Here is an 18,807-nt window from a genome sequence, read left to right as displayed (position 1 = left end):
GCATTCACATATACAAGGGACTACCACAAGATAAACTTACGCCAATTTAACCTATTTAATGACTTTGAATTTTGATCTATTTTAAGAATTTTTTTTACTATATCATTGTTATTGAAATAATCTTTTAAATTATAAATAAAACGTATATGTATGTATGTATGTATACACGTCTATGTAATGCAAATACATATATAAAATCTGACAAGAATTTGAAGTGATAAGGTGGCTATCGTGAAAAACGTCGGCACAAAATTTACACATGTTTAAATTATATGATATAGTTGTAAAATATGATTAGTGATGAGAAATTAGCATGTTACATATTTCTCACATTTTCGCCATTTTCTTTACTTTCAAACGTTAATGCTCATTCAAATATTGACAAATAATAACTTTTTACGTAAAAGCTTAGTAAATACATATTTTACATTTTATAAGTTTTGGAGATAATTTTTAGAGTTAACTGCAGTTTTGACTCATGTGGTGAGACCCAAAAAGTAGGATTTAACTCTGTGGTGGATTTTTTGTAGGTATTGTCACACCCTAACCTGTAAGTCCTGAATCTGGATCACTACAATATGATATCAAGTATCTTGATGTTAGTAAATACATTAATGCTCTGTGGTGGATTTTCTTTACTTTCAAACGTTAATGCACATTCAAATATTGACAAATAATAACTTTTTACGTAAAAACTTAGTAAATACATATTTTACATTTTATAAGTTTTGGAGATAATTTTTGGAGTTAACTGCAGTTTTGACTCATGTGGTGAGACCTAAAAAGCAGGGTTTAACTCTGTGGTGGATTTTTTGTAGGTATTGTCACACCCCAACCTGTAAGTCCCGAATTTGGATCACTACAATATGATATCAAGTATCTTGATGTTAGTGCGGAATCCTAACACAAGATGATTCAAGACAATAAGCAAGAACACGTAAAACACACGATGGAATGCTTCAAAACACACATTATTATTAACGTCGGGTGCTTAAGCACTATGCTTACAATACTCGTCTAATACACCAATGATACTAGACGGCCAAAACCCAGTTGAACGAGATTCTAAACCCTATACAAAGAGATCTATATATAAGGTAGCCAACATACTAGCCCAACAAAAGCCCAAAGCCCACGAGATCCATAAGGATCTCGATTTACATAATGCACCCCAAACTAAGCCCAAAGTAGAAGCATAAACCACAAAATATAGCCCAACATTCTCCCCCTTGGTTTATTGCTTGATCACAACTGCTTCAGCTGTAGACGATCAGCGTGCTTCTATACCTTCATTTAGACATTTCGGCGTATATACTGTGGCTCCTAAATAGACACTTGGAAGTTGAGTGTCTTATACAAAATACTTGATCAAAATACTTTTCTCTATACAAAATGATTTTAAGCTTTAAGGTTGAACGTTGGACTTACATGCCATCCGGACTTACAAGCCTTACATTCAGGATGTTTAGGACTTATGTGTATGCCACACCCCTGTAGTTCCCTGGGACCCCTTTAAGCTTTTGGAAAACAATTTGAATGACAATAACTTTCATATATATATAAATATTATATAATTTTTTTATACTTCAAAAGAAATATAATATTTTTGGCGATCAAGACACTAACGGGCTCGTGTATCTAGGGACATGCAAACATCTTCAAAATGACTCTCCACAATAAGTTTAGCAGATTTAGTTTATATCACTTCAAACTTTTAATTATCATGGAAAGCTACCATACACATCAGTGACTAATCAAAAGCCTTTTTAGCCTAATAACTTCACACGTTAGACACACAAAATCGGCACACAAAATCAATTTATCTATCATTTCTCAAAGGTTGGATCAATTTTCATTTGAAAATATTTTAAGCTTCTAAAAAGCTTTTAGTTGAATAATAATATCACTTCCCAGAAGACACACATGTTAAGAACTCAGTCACCCCGGTCACTCTTTAGCTTTCAGGTAAATGGCTATCCCGTATGACCACAAGTGGTTAACATGACCAAACACATATGAGAATACGTGTCCCTCCAACTTGGAATTACCGACATAATTTTATGTGAAAGAGTTCAAAACATAAAACACATCACAATCGCCCCGAATGCTTTCAGTGTTTAGATAAATGGATATCCTGTGAATCTACGAGTAGATTACCGGACCAAACATATACGAGTATATGTCCTTCAAACTTGAGCAGTCGACATCATTTTAAGTGAGAGTGAATATTAACAAACACACACTAATTTTTTGACTTTTTGATTTTTATAAAATGATAACAACGCGCACACACTATTTTTGACTTTTTGATTTTTCTATAAAATGATAAAAACAAACACACACTATTTTTGTATTTTTTCCTTTTTCTCCCCCTAAATTTGTACTAAAATTATGACACGAAGAAAAATTTATGTACACAATTTAAACCTCAAAAATACTCAGTCATCAAAATGCAGCATCTTAAGAAATCCCACAAGCACATTAAATCTGGCTATTCCGACCGGTTTTGTAAATAGGTCCGCCACATTATTATCAGTGTGGACCTGTTCAAGATGAATCAGTTTCCAGTCGTAACAGTCACGAATAAAATGGACTTTGATGTCAATGTGCTTGGTTTTGGAGTGCTGAACGGGATTTTTAATAATTACAATAGCAGCATCATTATCACAAAAAATGGGAGTGTTAAGAAATTCCAAACCGTAGTCCAGCAATTGATGTTGCATCTAAATAACCTGTGAACAGCAAGCTGACGCAGCAACATACTCCGCCTCGGCAGTCGAAGTAGACACTGTTTGTTGTTTCTTGCACTGCCATGAAATGAGACGATCTCCTAAAAACTGGCAGCCGGCAGATGTGGATTTCCTGTCAATGTCATCTCCACCATAATTGCTATCAGCAAAAGCATAAAGATCAAATTCTAAGTTTTTGGGATACCAAAGACCTAATTTCGGTTGTCCCTTCAGATATCTAAAAATGTGTTTAACAGCAATTAAATGAGAGAGTTTAGGATTAGCCTGGAAACGTGCACATTGACATGCTACAAACATGATGTCGGGACGACTGCCGGTGAGATACATCAGAGACCCGATCATCGATCGATAGTACGTTTGATCTACGGGACTCCCTTCAGGATCAGACAACAAAAGAGGCCTTTCTGCCATTGGAGTGGCGGCACTCTTGGAATCTTGAAATTCAAATTTTGCAAGCATATCTTCAACATACTTTCCTTGATGCAACAAAATTCCCATCGAGCTCTGACGAACCTGCAATCCTAGAAATGTTGTCATCTCTCCCAACGAGCTCATCTCAAATCTTTTCTTCATAACCTCTTCAAATTCTAAACACAGCTCAGCACTGGTAGACCCGAAGATAATATCATCCACATAAATCTGAACCAGAATCAAATCTTTCCCGACGGTTTTAAGGAACAGAGTTTGATCAATGGTCCCCCTTGTATAGCCATGACCCAGTAGCATACCATGCCCGAGGAGCTTCGTGAAGACCGTACAATGCTTTATCCAATTTGTAGACATGATTAGGATTCTTAGAATCCACAAACCTCGGTGGCTGGTCCACGCAAATCTCTTCTTTAACTTTGCCATACAAAAACGCCGTTTTAACATCCATTTGATAGACTGTAAAGCCCATGAATGAGGCATAAGCCAGAAAAATCCGAATGGCTTCAAGTCTAGCTACAGGAGCATATACTTGGGTGTAGTCTAAACCTTCAACCTGACGAAAACCACAAACAACTAACCGTGCCTTGTTTCTAACAATAACTCCCGTGTCATCTTGCTTGTTTCGGAAAACCCATCTCGTATCTAATGCTTTCTTTCCCTCTGGCAGTTCAACTTACCTCCACACTTTCAATTTATCGAACTGATTCAACTCTTCGTGCATGGCATCCACCAACTTGGTTCTAGAAGAGCCATTTCCACTGACTTCGGCTCAATCTGAGAGATGAAACAAGAAAACAAACAACTGTTTATGTGTCCTATCTGACTTCTGGTGGACACACCTGTCTCAAGAGGGCCGATAATATTCTCAATAGGATGATTTCGTAGTTCTTGTCGGAATCGGCTGCTCGGGAACATCTCCAGTAGGGGACAAGTTTGATAAATTTTCGTCAACTTCAGTGAGGGGATTCTTCCATCCAGAAGCCGTTGTACTGTGTGAGTACGAAGTGCTGGCAACGTATTCATTTGGAATGACATCGGGAAACAAGGTGCTCCCGAAGATTTGACGAATAAGACTCTCCCCCTCAACTGTTGAAGCATTTTCTGAAGAGTTTGGAGAATACACGGTTTCCGTAACTTCTTTCGGCTGACTGACGGACGCGGGTGGGTTGTTATCAAGTGGTTCTATGACATTATCATCCAGAAGAGGAAAGATGTGAGATACTGCATGTGGGTCTTCTTTCTTAGTATCTGCTGTAGCACCACCTGAAGTTTCTGTGTTGATGACCGGAAGCACATTGAACGGTTTGAAGAGTTCATCGTAATCGAATAACCAGTCCAGACCAACACGAGCATTAATCTCGTTTTCTTCCAACCAACGAACATCATAGGATTCTAGAATCTGTTTAGTTGACTTATTGTAGACTCTGAAGGCGGTGTGACCAGCATACCCAACAAAATAACAATCAACAGCTTTGGCCCCAAACTTCGGAGTAGACTCAAGATTCAGTAGAGTACATGGACAACCAAAGGCTCTGAAGTGTGCAACAGTAGGCTTATGACCATATACGATCTCATATGGAGTTTTCATTTGTGATTTGTTAATTATCACCAGATTCTGAACATAACAGGCCGTGTTGATAGCTTCTGCCCAGAAGAATAATGGCAGTTTAGAATCACACAGCATGGTCCTTGCCGCCTCGATAAGAGTCCTGTTTCTCCATTCAGTCACACCATTCTGCTGTGGTGTCTGAGCTGAACTGTATTGACGGAGCACCCCCCTTTCTGAGCAAAAATAATTCAATGATGGATTCTTGAATTCCATACCATTGTCACAACGAATTCCTTTTAGTTTCATATTCAGCTGATTTTCCATAAGCACCACAAATCTCTTGATCAGTTCTGCAGTTTCACTCTTATTTGACAAGAAAAACACCCAAGTGAACCATGAGTGGTCATCAGTAATAACAAGACAGTAAGAGCTGCGAGAAAGACTCAAAACATGAACCGGACCAAAAAGGTCCATATGCAATAGTTGAAAAACTGATGAAATGGTATTAATCAACTTTCGCTTATGAGTTTTTCGATGATGTTTACCCAAAGCACAAGCCACACATTTTTCAATAGTAATAAAATCTTTAACGGGTAATCCACGTACCAAATCATTTTTAGCAAGACGATTCAGATTTTTCATATTAGCATGACCAAGACGACGATGCCAAAGCATGGCATTATGTTCAGACACCTTTGAAAACAAACAGGTTATTTCATCAGGAACATTTTTGTTCATGTCGATCACGTAAGCATTATCTTTTCTTTGTGATCGAACAAGAATCTAGTCTTCTGGTATAATGATACCAGGTTTCAAAATCAAGCACTCTTTCTTAGTAAAATGAATTGAAAACCCTTTATCACAGATTTGTGACACGCTCAACAAACTGTGCTTCAGCTCTGGAACAAAATTAACATTTTCGAATTTTAGAACACCGTTACTTACAGTACCCTTCTGCGTGATCTTCCCTTTTTCTCCACCCGCAAAGAACATATACCCACCATTAAAAATTTGAATGTCGTGTAGCTGGAAAATGTCTCATGTCATGTGCCTAGAACAACCACTATCAACATACCAAGGTCTGATGATATTCATCCATAGCTACTCCTGCACGAAGTGCGGGATTAATTAGACTTTGGCACCCAGTCCATAGTAACACTAGGTACACCTGACTCATCTACACTCGTTACAGGCTGCCATGACATATCTTCTTGATTATCTAAAATGGAAGAAGAAACCTTCTTTACCGAAGACTTAGGCATCCATTTATGTTTACCATTGTAAGATTTACTGTTGTTTATACGAATGGATGGTTCAGTCTCTGGTTTGCGTGTAGAGGGAACAGACAAATTTGTTCTCCCGACAGGCCGTGATTTAGAAATTGTAACGATTCCGACGAAACCCGGTATACCCTAACCGGTAGACAATAGTTATGTCATATTTAATGTCGGATACATGAATTACCATAGTAATTATACGAGAATACAGGGTTCACTGTATGGATTGTACGTGAATATATAATTCATCGTATTGAATATGCGATCAATCGATCGATAGTTATTGAAACCCGAACGAATCTAGGGTTCAATTATAGACGAGATATATGATATGTAGTGATTTTACGAAGCATTAATGCTTCGGGATAAGTAAAGTACGGCACAGAAAAAGAATTTCGATTTAATGTACGTCGGTACGTTAAACGAAACCTTTAATACCAAACCGAGCAAGAGATGATCGATCAAGCCGAAAAAGATGCGCGATAACTAATGATATGATGTTTTAAGTTAATAAATGTCATGGTTTAAGTTTTTAAAGTTTTTAAATCGGTTTTATATAAATTTCATTTTTAATCCGAAAAACGACCGTTTTAGCCTCGTTTTAAGCCGAATTAAACATTTAACTGAAAAACGAACTGAACCAGATTATCCAAAACATTATCCGGATATCCGAAATCCAATCATGTGGCCTAGAATGGAGAGGTGGGTCCCACCCCACCCCCCTAACTAAACCGATCAGAACTCAAGGGTTCCATACCCTTATCATTTTCTTTTTTCTAAACTCACATTCAACAATCCATCAATTCATTCAAGATCATGATCCAAAACCGAGAGTTTTTAGCAAGAAAACAAGGTAAAGAATCGAGTTAATCGCGTTTCCATCTTCGTTTCTTGAGTTTATTTGCAAGAAAATGAGGTTTCAAAGATGAAAACCGATTCTTGCATGATCAAGTGATGTATACGGGTTATACAAGGGATCTTGGTCCAAGAAAGGAGTTAAACGAATCAAAAACGAATTTTTACGGTTAAATCTTTGTTTTTGGAATCATAACCGAAACCATGAAAGAAATGGCTTGATCGTGAGTGTAACTTGCTTGGTATTGTGGTATGTTGTTTGTAGGTTCTGTATTTAGTGGTAGATAAGGCAGAAAGACGAGTTTGTAGCTTGTAGTGGCGGAAAACGAAAGGTATATTCGGTTATGTTCGGTTTTGGGATATTTGGACAGATTGTGATACGTGTAGAGTTAGGTCATAAAATTTTACAAAGGTGTTAGATACATGAAAATATGAGTTCTGTGAATTTTTGGTAATTTTTGGATAAAGGATGAATATTTGGTGAATTTAATGCTCGGTTTTGGCCAAAAATGGTGAAAAATAGTTAAATGTCATAAAAAATTCTGGAAAATTCCAGATAAGCTTTTATAACATGTATAAGTCACACACAAAATTCGAGATCAGTTGGAGAAGTCTAAGTAGGCTTTTCGGGTAAACGAGTTCTAGGGTTTTCTAGCTCGGTTTTGGTGAAAATGGCATGTAAAAGAAGATTTTGGTTCTGGAAAAATTACAGGGGAATATGTGGATGGCAGGGGACATCCAGGAGTAATTTGGGATTTTTCTAAGATTGTTTGGTATTTACGACATATTTAGTGTTTAAATGGTGTTTAAAATAGATAAATAAATTTTAAATATAAAAATTAATGCTGGAAATATTTTTATAAAATTCCCCACTGTCAAAAAGTCATTTGTGCAAAATTTCAAGATCCGAGAATAAACGGATAATTATTTGTGCAAAAACAAACTTTTAAAGTTTAAAAAGCGTAAACCGGTAAAGTTCGCATAAGCGAGCTGACTGGTGTATAAAAACCCTAAAAATGAACTATTTTCATATAACTGAGTTAAACAAGTAAAAATAAATCATCCGAAAATAATTCGGATGATTTGAGTAATTTTAACCTATTTTAACAGTTTCCGGTACGCCAATGACGGAAACGGGTCCCGCGGCCAAACGGGGCGTCTAAACCGAGCTCTAATTTCACAACTTTAATTAAATTATCATTCAACAACTATTTTCGGGTCGTGTGTGACAAAACTCATTTTTGAAACATAAAAACGGGTAACCGTGCTAGGCACGCAAAACGGGGAAACAAACTATTGGAAATGTTGACATAGAACTCTAAACCATATCACAATCTGAGTCCGTAGAAGTGTTTCTGGGTTAACATTGCCCCCGGAATGGGTGCAGTACTAGGTGGACAGTGTCCCCAGATGTACCGGTTAACACGGTTAAAGTTATAATAACAATAATTGTATAATAACGATCGTAGGGATCATATTACAGATGGACGTGTTAATTGATAATGATTGTTGTTACCTGCTTGCATGTGCTAAGGTGAGTTTCACGAGCCCCTTTATCTGAATTGTTTTAAATAGTTTCTCGGGGCGGAAGCATGTTATTACTGAAATGTTTAAATACATACTGAACGCATGGATTTGCGTGGATTTACATATATTTTATTGTACGGGAATCGTACGGAAATGTACTAAGATGGTAATTGTCTGAGTTGCTAACATTCTAAGGCCCCGGAACACGAGTGATTAACTGAAAGCCGGTAGAGTGTGGATAGTACTATTGGTCTGACAAACCCAACTGGTCCGGCATGGATTTGCTGATGTTTCCCAGCCAGTTGCACATGTCTATTTTGTTGTTGATATATATTTTGCTATGTAATGTTAGACATAGCGGTTTGGGGCAGTTCCGTGGGCGGGGGATATGCCACGGGTCCGTGGGCGGGGGATATGCCACGGGGGTTGTGTGTGATAGTCAGAGGTTTCACTTGTGGGCTCAGCATAATTACATCGTGTTTCTGGGTTAACATTGTCCCCAGAATGAGTACGGTACTGGGTTAACAGTGTCCCCAGATAATATTATATTTTGATATTGATTTATCATGGTTTACTCAAATTGTGAAACTCACCAACTATTCGTAGTTGACCCGTTTTCTCACATGCTTTTCAGGTACAACTAAGATGAAGTAATTGCATACGTGCTAAGTGCTTGATGTGTGTAAGATTTGCGTGCGGAATGTTAGGATACATTATAATAAATAGAATTATGTATCGTATTGTATGATGTGTGTATCACCTAGACGGTAATGAAATACGAGATAATGTAATTTTGAAGTATATTAATGTATTCAGTTTTCTTTATAAGCAATGTGGTTGATATCAAACGAGTTTGTCGCACCCCGTTTACGTTTCCGCTGCGGTTACGGGGTGTTACAGAAGTTGGTATCAGAGCCATTGGTTATAAAAGAATTAGGATGTCTTTAAAAGATACCTAAAATATAACCAGTAGCTCAAGTATTATAGGATCTGAATATCAACTAATAATATATGGTGACGGGATCTGGATGAACTTGGATGGACAAGTGAGTTATTATGGTCCGGAACATAATAACAGACTTGTCCGCACGAGGGAATTCAGGGGAAGTCACTGGGGACATTAATAGGTAAAAATGGCAACATATGTGTAAAGTATATGATATTATTTATACGTGCTAATGTGTATATATATATGTATGTACATATCTTGTGGGTACATGTATTGAGAAATGGGACCCGGATAAGGAACCGGGGGATGAAATAATAAAAGTACCGAGGATGCTGGAATTCCTAGAGCATCGGTTGATGATAAGTCTGACTTATCGGGTCACAGCTATGATAGCACCAAGTTAGACCTCCCGTTTAACATTAACCAGAAATATCTAGTAACCGTCACTCCCAACCATAAGTGATAAATCCCTTACCCTACCAACACCGGTACCGTATATCCTAATAACCCCCTATGTTCACCCGAACCGCCGACCCTTACGTACGGATGGATCCGTACCTGAACCCATTCTTGTTCCAAAAAAAAAATAAAAAAAAAATAATAATAATAAATAAATAAATAAATAAATAAAAAAATAAATAAATTAAATAATAATAATAAAATGGATAATAAATGAGCAGATAAAAATAATATATAGAAATATATATGTATTGCTCACTCTCAAACATATGAGACATACCACCTCCAGATCGAGAATTACCGATTTTAGCGAACCTATAACGCCTGAGGACATTGACTGAGCAAGTGATAGAATTTCCCATAATAGTAATTGATAATATTTGAAGGTAACCCATGTGCGCGATCACCTTGAACCTTGCAACTCCCTATGCTAACCTTACATCCGTTAGATGCCTATACCCATGTATACTCGAATAGAATGATTACACATACACAAAGAGGTGTTGGAATCATTATAGCATAGTTGGTCGTTTGTTCGTAGGTGGTATACCGTGTATGCCGGGTATACAAAAAGACACGGATATTATAACTCCGTGGTACGTAATCGTTTGGTGCTCACGGTGAGCATGTATCGGTTATGCTGACGTGCAGAAGGATATTGAAATCAAGCATATTAAACATTAATCTTTGTTGAGAAAGATCTATATGTCAGTTGGTGACAAGGGTTATGAAACATATTTAAACGTTAACCGACGTCAGGATAAATCCGTATGTTATTATATTATGGGACATATATATATACTAGATACGGGTATGTGTAATTTGTATGATAATATTTGGTGTGTATGTGTACCTGCTGTTATGATTGAACTGGTAACGAGTTATACGGTGAGATTAGTATTGATTACTGCGTACAGGATGAGTACGGCAGAATGACATAAAAAAAAAGAGTAACTCCAATGATGGAGATTGATATGATTCAATGAATTGCTCAAAGATAGCAGATGATGATACCGAATGTCGTATCACAGATCACTGCTAGTGTTGATGCAAATGTGATCACAGAATTATAGATCGAGCAATCACATGAATATGAATATTTCAATTCTTAGTGGTATTACTAAGAGTGATAATGTCCCACCGAATGCTATTATGACTACAAGTATTAGTTATAAACTAAACATGAATAGTAGTCGTAATGAATTAGATCCGGTATGAAGGATATGTTTGTTGGTTGTGTTAAGGAAATTATTAATCGTTTACTGATGGTAAAGGGAGGAATAGATTAGCAAGTGGATAGAAAAGATTGAAATGGTTAAGGATATTGGTAAGAGTCTAGAACATTGTGTAGTGAAATATGCTATAGATATGTTGGTAGATTATGTTGTATCGTGATGGAACACGATGGTACAAAATTATAGTTAGAAAATTATTGCTCAGATGATATGGTCAGGATTTAAAATTCTTGTGATAGAACACTTTTATTTGAGCAATAAAGCTCAGAGTTTGGAAACTGAGCTATGAAAGATAGAAATGTTGTGTGCTGATCACTTAGAACACGCTAATCGTTTGAAGGAATTGTCATGTCTGGTAACATGGCTATTTACTCCTGAAACTAAGCGAAGTGAGCGCTATATTGAGGAACAACTCCATCGATAAGGAGTATAGTCAATCTTGTAAAATATACAACCTTTGGAAGGGTTGTGTCACAAGCCAGCATCGATATATTTAACTCTATGGGAAGCGGACTGGAAGGACGTTAGGTGAGACGTCGAGTGTTAAAGAAGAGAAATGATAACGGTATAGTGCAAGGTAGTCTTTTGAATAAGTAGGTATGTCCTACAACCCAGAATTATACTAAGACTAGTTCTGGTGTGAAAACTCGAACCGCATGAAGGGTCCTTCCCTAAATGTGGAAGATATGGTTATCGGCAGGAAGAAGAATGTCGAGTGATAGTAGGCCACAGGTGTGGTAAACATGGACGTAATGCCCCAATTGTAGAACCAATTGAAGCCAGGTGAACCGGCAACCCCAACCCATACGTGTACAACCACTCCGAACCCAACAACTTCAATAACAACACACCCAAGGAAATCAAATTATGCCAAACAGTTGTACTTGCTATGAATGTGGCAATACAGAACGTTTCAAGAGGAATTGCCCAAAGTTGAACCAAGTTGTCATTGGAAGACGAACCTCAAGACAAGCATCAACCTCGGATCAAGCAAGGAGCCGTGCTTTTGTGAGTAATTCGAATAAAGCCCGTCATGGTCCAAAGGTGGTATTAAGTACATTGTAGTTTTAAATCAATAGACTTCAGTGATATTTTTACGGTCGTCGATAGAAGTTAGTTCCTGTTAACCTCCTATCATTTGGAAAGATACCGATTAGTGAAACTATAGGACCCTATACTGTAGAATCGCTAACGGTAAACCCCTAATGGTTAACTAAATTGTTCGGAATTGTCCTATTATTCTGAACGATTAACCTTTCCTTATTGACCTACGACTAGTAAAGTAAAGAAGTTTTGACGTAATAGTTAGCATGGATTGGCTAACTCAACATGAAGCTGAAATCAAATATGAAAAGAAGATGATTAGAAGCTCTCATTCGGACGATGAAGCAATTAAATACAGAGAAAAGTGTACGGTATTATGTTACCACTCTAATCTCATCTTGAGATGTTATAATATTTACGACAAGAAGACGTGGTGTATTTAACAAACGTGATTGCCAAAGTATTTAAAAGAAAACATATAGAAGATATTCCGATGGTACGCGAATTTCCACAAGTTCTCCCAGAAGAACTTCCTGGATTACCGCCAACCCGACAGGTCGAATTCAGAATCGATTTAATACCTCAAGCTGGCCCTGTTGCTAAAGCATCTTACCGACTTGCACCAACTGAAATGCAAGAATTATTGGATAAAGGTTTTATACGATCTAGTTAGTCACCATGGGGTGCACCAGTGTTAATTGGGAAATGAAGGACGGAAGTGTTAGGATATGTATTGATTAGAGAGAATTGCATAAAGTGACGATCAAGGATAGGTATTCACTTCTTCGAAGTGAATGATCTGTTTAACCAACTGCAAGGGGCGATTTATTTTTAGAAAACTGGTCTTAGATATAGTTATCACCAAATGAAAAATCCAAGAGGAGGACGTTGCAACAACAGCGTTTCGAGCTCGCTACGGCCATTATGAATTCTTATTTATGCTGTTCGGGCTAGCAAATGCGCCGGCAGTGTTCATGGAACTCATGAACCGAGTCTGTAAACTTTATTTTGACAAATTGTCATAGCATTCATTGATGATATTTTGATATATTTGCAACGTAAAGAAGAGCACGAACGACGTTTAAGGAAAATGGTGGAAGTGTTAAAGCAAGAGGAGTTATACGCGAAGTTTTCGAAATGTGACTTTGAATGCAGAAAGCATAATCCCTTGGTCATGTTGTAAAGCAACAAGGATTTCACACAGATCCAAGTGAGATAGAAACCATTAAAATTGGCAGTTCCCCAAGGCGCCAAAGGAAATGCGCCAATTTTTAGGACTAGCCGGAGACTATCAGCAGTTTATTGAAAAATTTTTAGCATTACCCAACTCATAATCCTTTGTACGACGCAAATGTACAAATTTTATAGATGATAAGAGACCGCAGACTCATATTCAACGAAGATGGGTTGAGTTGTTAAACAATTATGACTGTGACATCCGTTACCACACCGGCAAGGCTAACGTCGTAACCGATGCCTTGAGTAGGAAAGATCGGGTTAAGCCATTGCGAATGAGTGCTTTGGGGATGATAGTCCAGTCGAACTTTTCGGACCTGATTCGAGTCGCTCAACGTGAGGCGTTGAAAGAGGAACAATTGGAAAAGGAAGGACTTTACGGCAACGAGAATAATTTCGAACAGCGCGTGGACGAATTTCTCTACTTCAAAAATCGGGTTTGGATCCCGACCCTCCATGACCTTCGTGAATTAATCAGGGACGAAGCGCATAGATCGAAATATTCCATACATCCGGGATCGGATTAGACTATTGATGATACGAATATCTGAAAGGATTTTATTAATGGCCGAGTTTGGAGAAAGATATGGTTACGTATGTTGGTGAATTTTTAAGTTATGCAAAAGATAAGACTGCACACCGAGAACCCGAGGGAACGCCACAACGACAGAAAATTCGCCAATGATAGTGGGATTAAATTACAATGGATTTCGGGACGCAAATTCCCAAGATATATCAAAGGCATGAGGTAAATTGGGTAATCGCGGATCGATTAACCAATCCTCGCATTTCATCCCAATCCATGACGATTACCACAATGAATTCTCGCCCAAATTCCTGATGGTGAAATGGTATCTCGTCGTGGAGTACCATTTTCAATGATCTCAGATCGAAATAGTCATCCTACTTCCATTATTGGAAGGCGGGGAAGGAAGCATCGAGAGCTTGAAGCTTTCTATGGGTGAAGTAATTATCACCAATTTGTTAAATGGAAAATGGGCGTCAATTGAGCCACAAGATTTGAATTGATTTGAGAAACAACCAATCGGATTTATAATATTTAAGATAAGTCGAAAGCAGAGCGAGATTGACAAAGGATTTATGCCAACATTCAAAGGAAACCATTGTCACTGTAGAGAGGTGACAAGGCATTTTTAAGGCATCACCTTAGAGAGGTGATATGAGGTTTGGCAAAACCGAAAATAACTCCGTAATATATTGGACCTCATGAGACTATCTCCATGATCGGTCATCTAGTTTATCGATTAAAGTACTCTAGGGGCTAAGTACTATACATGATGTTTTGCCATGTATACGGATTGAAAAGTACCTAAGCGACGAGGCAACGAAAGTACTAGTAAGGGAGGTACTCATAGAAAACATGCTTGATATCATAAATAATTCCGTAGTGATAGTAGACGGGAAAACTAAACAGTTTGGACACACCAAGCTTTATTGATTAAGATTAAGTGGAATTCACAGCGAGGACCAGATTATACCTGGTAACGCGAGGGTGAATTCTGAAGGAAAAACCCCCACCCTTCTCTCGGAAGGGAATAGTAGGCGTGTAAAATTTCGAGGACGAAATTTCTTAACGGGGGGAGAATGTAACGATTCCGACGAAACCCGGTATACCCTAAGCTGTAGACAATAGTTACGTCATATTTAATGTCGGATACATGAATTACCATAGTAATTATACGAGAATACAGGGTTCACTGTATGGATTGTACGTGAATATATAATTCATCGTATTGAATATGCGATCAATCGATCGATAGTTATTTAAACCCGAACGAATCTAGGGTTCAATTATAGACGAGATATATGATATGTAGTGATTTTACGAAGCATTAATGTTTCGGGATAAGTAAAGTACGGCACAGAAAAAGAATTTCGATTTAATGTACGTCGGTACGTTAAACGAAACCTTTAATACCAAACCGAGCAAGAGATGATCGATCAAGCCGAAAAAGATGCGCGATAACTAATGATATGATGTTTTAAGTTAATAAATGTCATGGTTTAAGTTTTTAAAGTTTTTAAATCGGTTTTATATAAATTTCATTTTTAAGCCGAAAAAACGACCGTTTTAGCCTCGTTTTAAGCCGAATTAAACATTTAACCGAAAAACGAACTGAACCAGATTATCCAAAACATTATCCGGATATCCGAAATCCAATCATGTGGCCTAGAATGGAGAGGTGGGTCCCACCCCACCCCCCTAACTAAACCGATCGGAACTCAAGGGTTTCATACCCTTATCATTTTCTTTTTTCTAAACTCACATTCAACAATCCATCAATTCTTTCAAGATCATGATCCAAAACCGAGAGTTTTTAGCAAAAAAACAAGGTAAAGAATCGAGTTAATCGCGTTTCCATCTTCGTTTCTTGAGTTTATTTGCAAGAAAATGAGGTTTCAAAGATGAAAACCGATTCTTGCATGATCAAGTGATGTATACGGGTTATACAAGGGATCTTGGTCTAAGAAAGGAGTTAAACGAATCAAAAACGAATTTTTACGGTTAAATCTTTGTTTTTGGAATCATAACAGAAACCATGAAAGAAATGGCTTGATCGTGAGTGTAACTTGCTTGGTATTGTGGTATGTTGTTTGTAGGTTCTGTATTTAGTGGTAGATAAGGCAGAAAGACGAGTTTGTAGCTTGTAGTGGCGGAAAACGAAAGGTATATTCGGTTATGTTCGGTTTTGGGATATTTGGACAGATTGTGATACGTGTAGAGTTAGGTCATAAAATTTTACAGAGGTGTTAGATACATGAAAATATGAGTTCTGTGAATTTTTGGTAATTTTTGGATAAAGGATGAATATTTGGTGAATTTAATGCTCGGTTTTGGCCAAAAATGGTGAAAAATAGTTAAATGTCATAAAAAATTCTGGAAAATTCCAGATAAGCTTTTATAACATGTATAAGTCACACACAAAATTCGAGGTCAGTTGGAGAAGTCTAAGTAGGCTTTTCGGGTAAACGAGTTCTAGGGTTTTCTAGCTCGGTTTTGGTGAAAATGGCATGTAAAAGAAGATTTTGGTTCTGGAAAAATTACAGGGGAATATGTGGATGGCAGGGGACATCCAGGAGTAATTTGGGATTTTTCTAAGATTGTTTGGTATTTACGACATATTTAGTGTTTAAATGGTGTTTAAAATAGATAAATAAATTTTAAATATAAAAATTAATTCTGGAAATATTTTTATAAAATTCCCCACTGTCAAAAAGTCATTTGTGCAAAATTTCAAGATCCGAGAATAAACGGATAATTATTTGTGCAAAAACAAACTTTTAAAGTTTAAAAAGCGTAAACCGGTAAAGTTCGCATAAGCGAGCTGACTGGTGTATAAAAACCCTAAAAATGAACTATTTTCATATAACTGAGTTAAACAAGTAAAAATAAATCATCCGAAAATAATTCGGATGATTTGAGTAATTTTAACCTATTTTAACAGTTTCCGGTACGCCAATGACGGAAACGGGTCCCGCGGCCAAACGGGGCGTCTAAACCGAGCTCTAATTTCACAACTTTAATTAAATTATCATTCAACAACTATTTTCGGGTCGTGTGTGACCAAACTCATTTTTGAAACATAAAAACGGGTAACCGTGCTAGGCACGCAAAACGGGGAAACAAACTATTGGAAATGTTGACATAGAACTCTAAACCATATCACAATCTGAGTCCGTAGAAGTGTTTCTGGGTTAACATTGCCCCCGGAATGGGTGCAGTACTAGGTGGACAGTGTCCCCAGATGTACCGGTTAACACGGTTTAAGTTATAATAATTATAATTGTATAATAACGATCGTAGGGATCATATTACAGATGGACGTGTTAATTGATAATGATTGTTGTTACCTGCTTGCATGTGCTAAGGTGAGTTTCACGAGCCCCTTTATCTGAATTGTTTTAAATAGTTTCTCGGGGCGGAAGCATATTATTACTGAAATGTTTAAATACATACTGAACGCATGGATTTGCGTGGATTTACATATATTTTATTGTACGGGAATCGTACGGAAATGTACTAAGATGGTAATTGTCTGAGTTGCTAACATTCTAAGGCCCCGGAACACGAGTGATTAACTGAAAGCCGGTAGAGTGTGGATAGTACTATTGGTCTGACAAACCCAACTGGTCCAGCATGGATTTGCTGATGTTTCCCAGCCAGTTGCACATGTCTATTTTGTTGTTGATATATATTTTGCTATGTAATGTTAGACATAGCGGTTTGGGGCAGTTCCGTGGGCGGGGGATATGCCACGGGTCCGTGGGCGGGGGATATGCCACGGGGGTTGTGTGTGATAGTCAGAGGTTTCACTTGTGGGCTCAGCATAATTACATCGTGTTTCTGGGTTAACATTGTCCCCGGAATGAGTACGGTACTGGGTTAACAGTGTCCCCAGATAATATTATATTTTGATATGGATTTATCATGGTTTACTCAAATTGTGAAACTCACCAACTATTCATAGTTGACCCGTTTTCTCACATGCTTTTCAGGTACAACTAAGATGAAGTAATTGCATACGTGCTAAGTGCTTGATGTGTGTAAGATTTGCGTGCGGGATGTTAGGATACATTATAATAAATAGAATTATGTATCGTATTGTATGATGTGTGTATCACCTAGACGGTAATGAAATACGAGATAATGTAATTTTGAAGTATATTAATGTATTCAGTTTTCTTTATAAGCAATGTGGTTGATATCAGACGAGTCTGTCGCACCCCGTTTACGTTTCCACTGCGGTTACGGGGTGTTACAGAAATCGAGTTAGTTTTTGAAGTCGAATCATGGTTTCTATCACTTCTACTAAACATGTTAGGCTTGGTCTGATTAGGACGAAACCTACCAGATTTGTTCTTGTTCCAATCACCGTCAGAGGGATTTGCCTTATGATGACCGAAATTTCGTCGATAGGTATCACGAGGCATATTCCTCTGATAAAATCCATAGTAAGGAACATATGGATGATGTGGACAGTTTCTAGCAATATGACTAGGAATCCCACAATTATAACAAGTTTGACGTTTTATATAAAAATCTTTGTGGTGAACCTTTTGTCTTGACCTATTGTGTGGGTCAGGTCGCTTAGCTTGATGTTTACCATTAGACCTGTTGTTCGGTTCGACACCCTTTTGTTCATTTGAGCATCCCTCTTTAATGAACTTGGGTGGTGGGTAATTTTTAGAAAATGTTTTATTTTTATTTTTCTTATTAAAAACCACATCATCAGATTTCACAGTTTTAACAGAATTAACCACACAATTGTCTTTGCTCTTAAAACCAGAGCCCACACAAACAGTCGAACTAACAGAATTCAAAACAGGCAGTTTTAAAGAAACATCAGAATTAATGTTTTAATTAAACGATACACAAGAGTCATCATCCTCATCAGTCCATTCCTCAACAATTACTTTCTCTGCACATGAAGCAAACATGTTAGAATCGTTCACTCCTGAAGTGGATACATTTGTA

The sequence above is a fragment of the Bidens hawaiensis genome, unplaced genomic scaffold (genome assembly GCF_021521415.1).
Source record: "Bidens hawaiensis isolate Kalapana, Puna unplaced genomic scaffold, B.hawaiensis_p1.1 tig00009513_1, whole genome shotgun sequence".
Lineage (NCBI taxonomy): Eukaryota > Viridiplantae > Streptophyta > Magnoliopsida > Asterales > Asteraceae > Bidens > Bidens hawaiensis.
The sequence above is the reverse complement of the archived record's forward strand: the minus strand, read 5'-3'. Positions refer to the sequence as shown.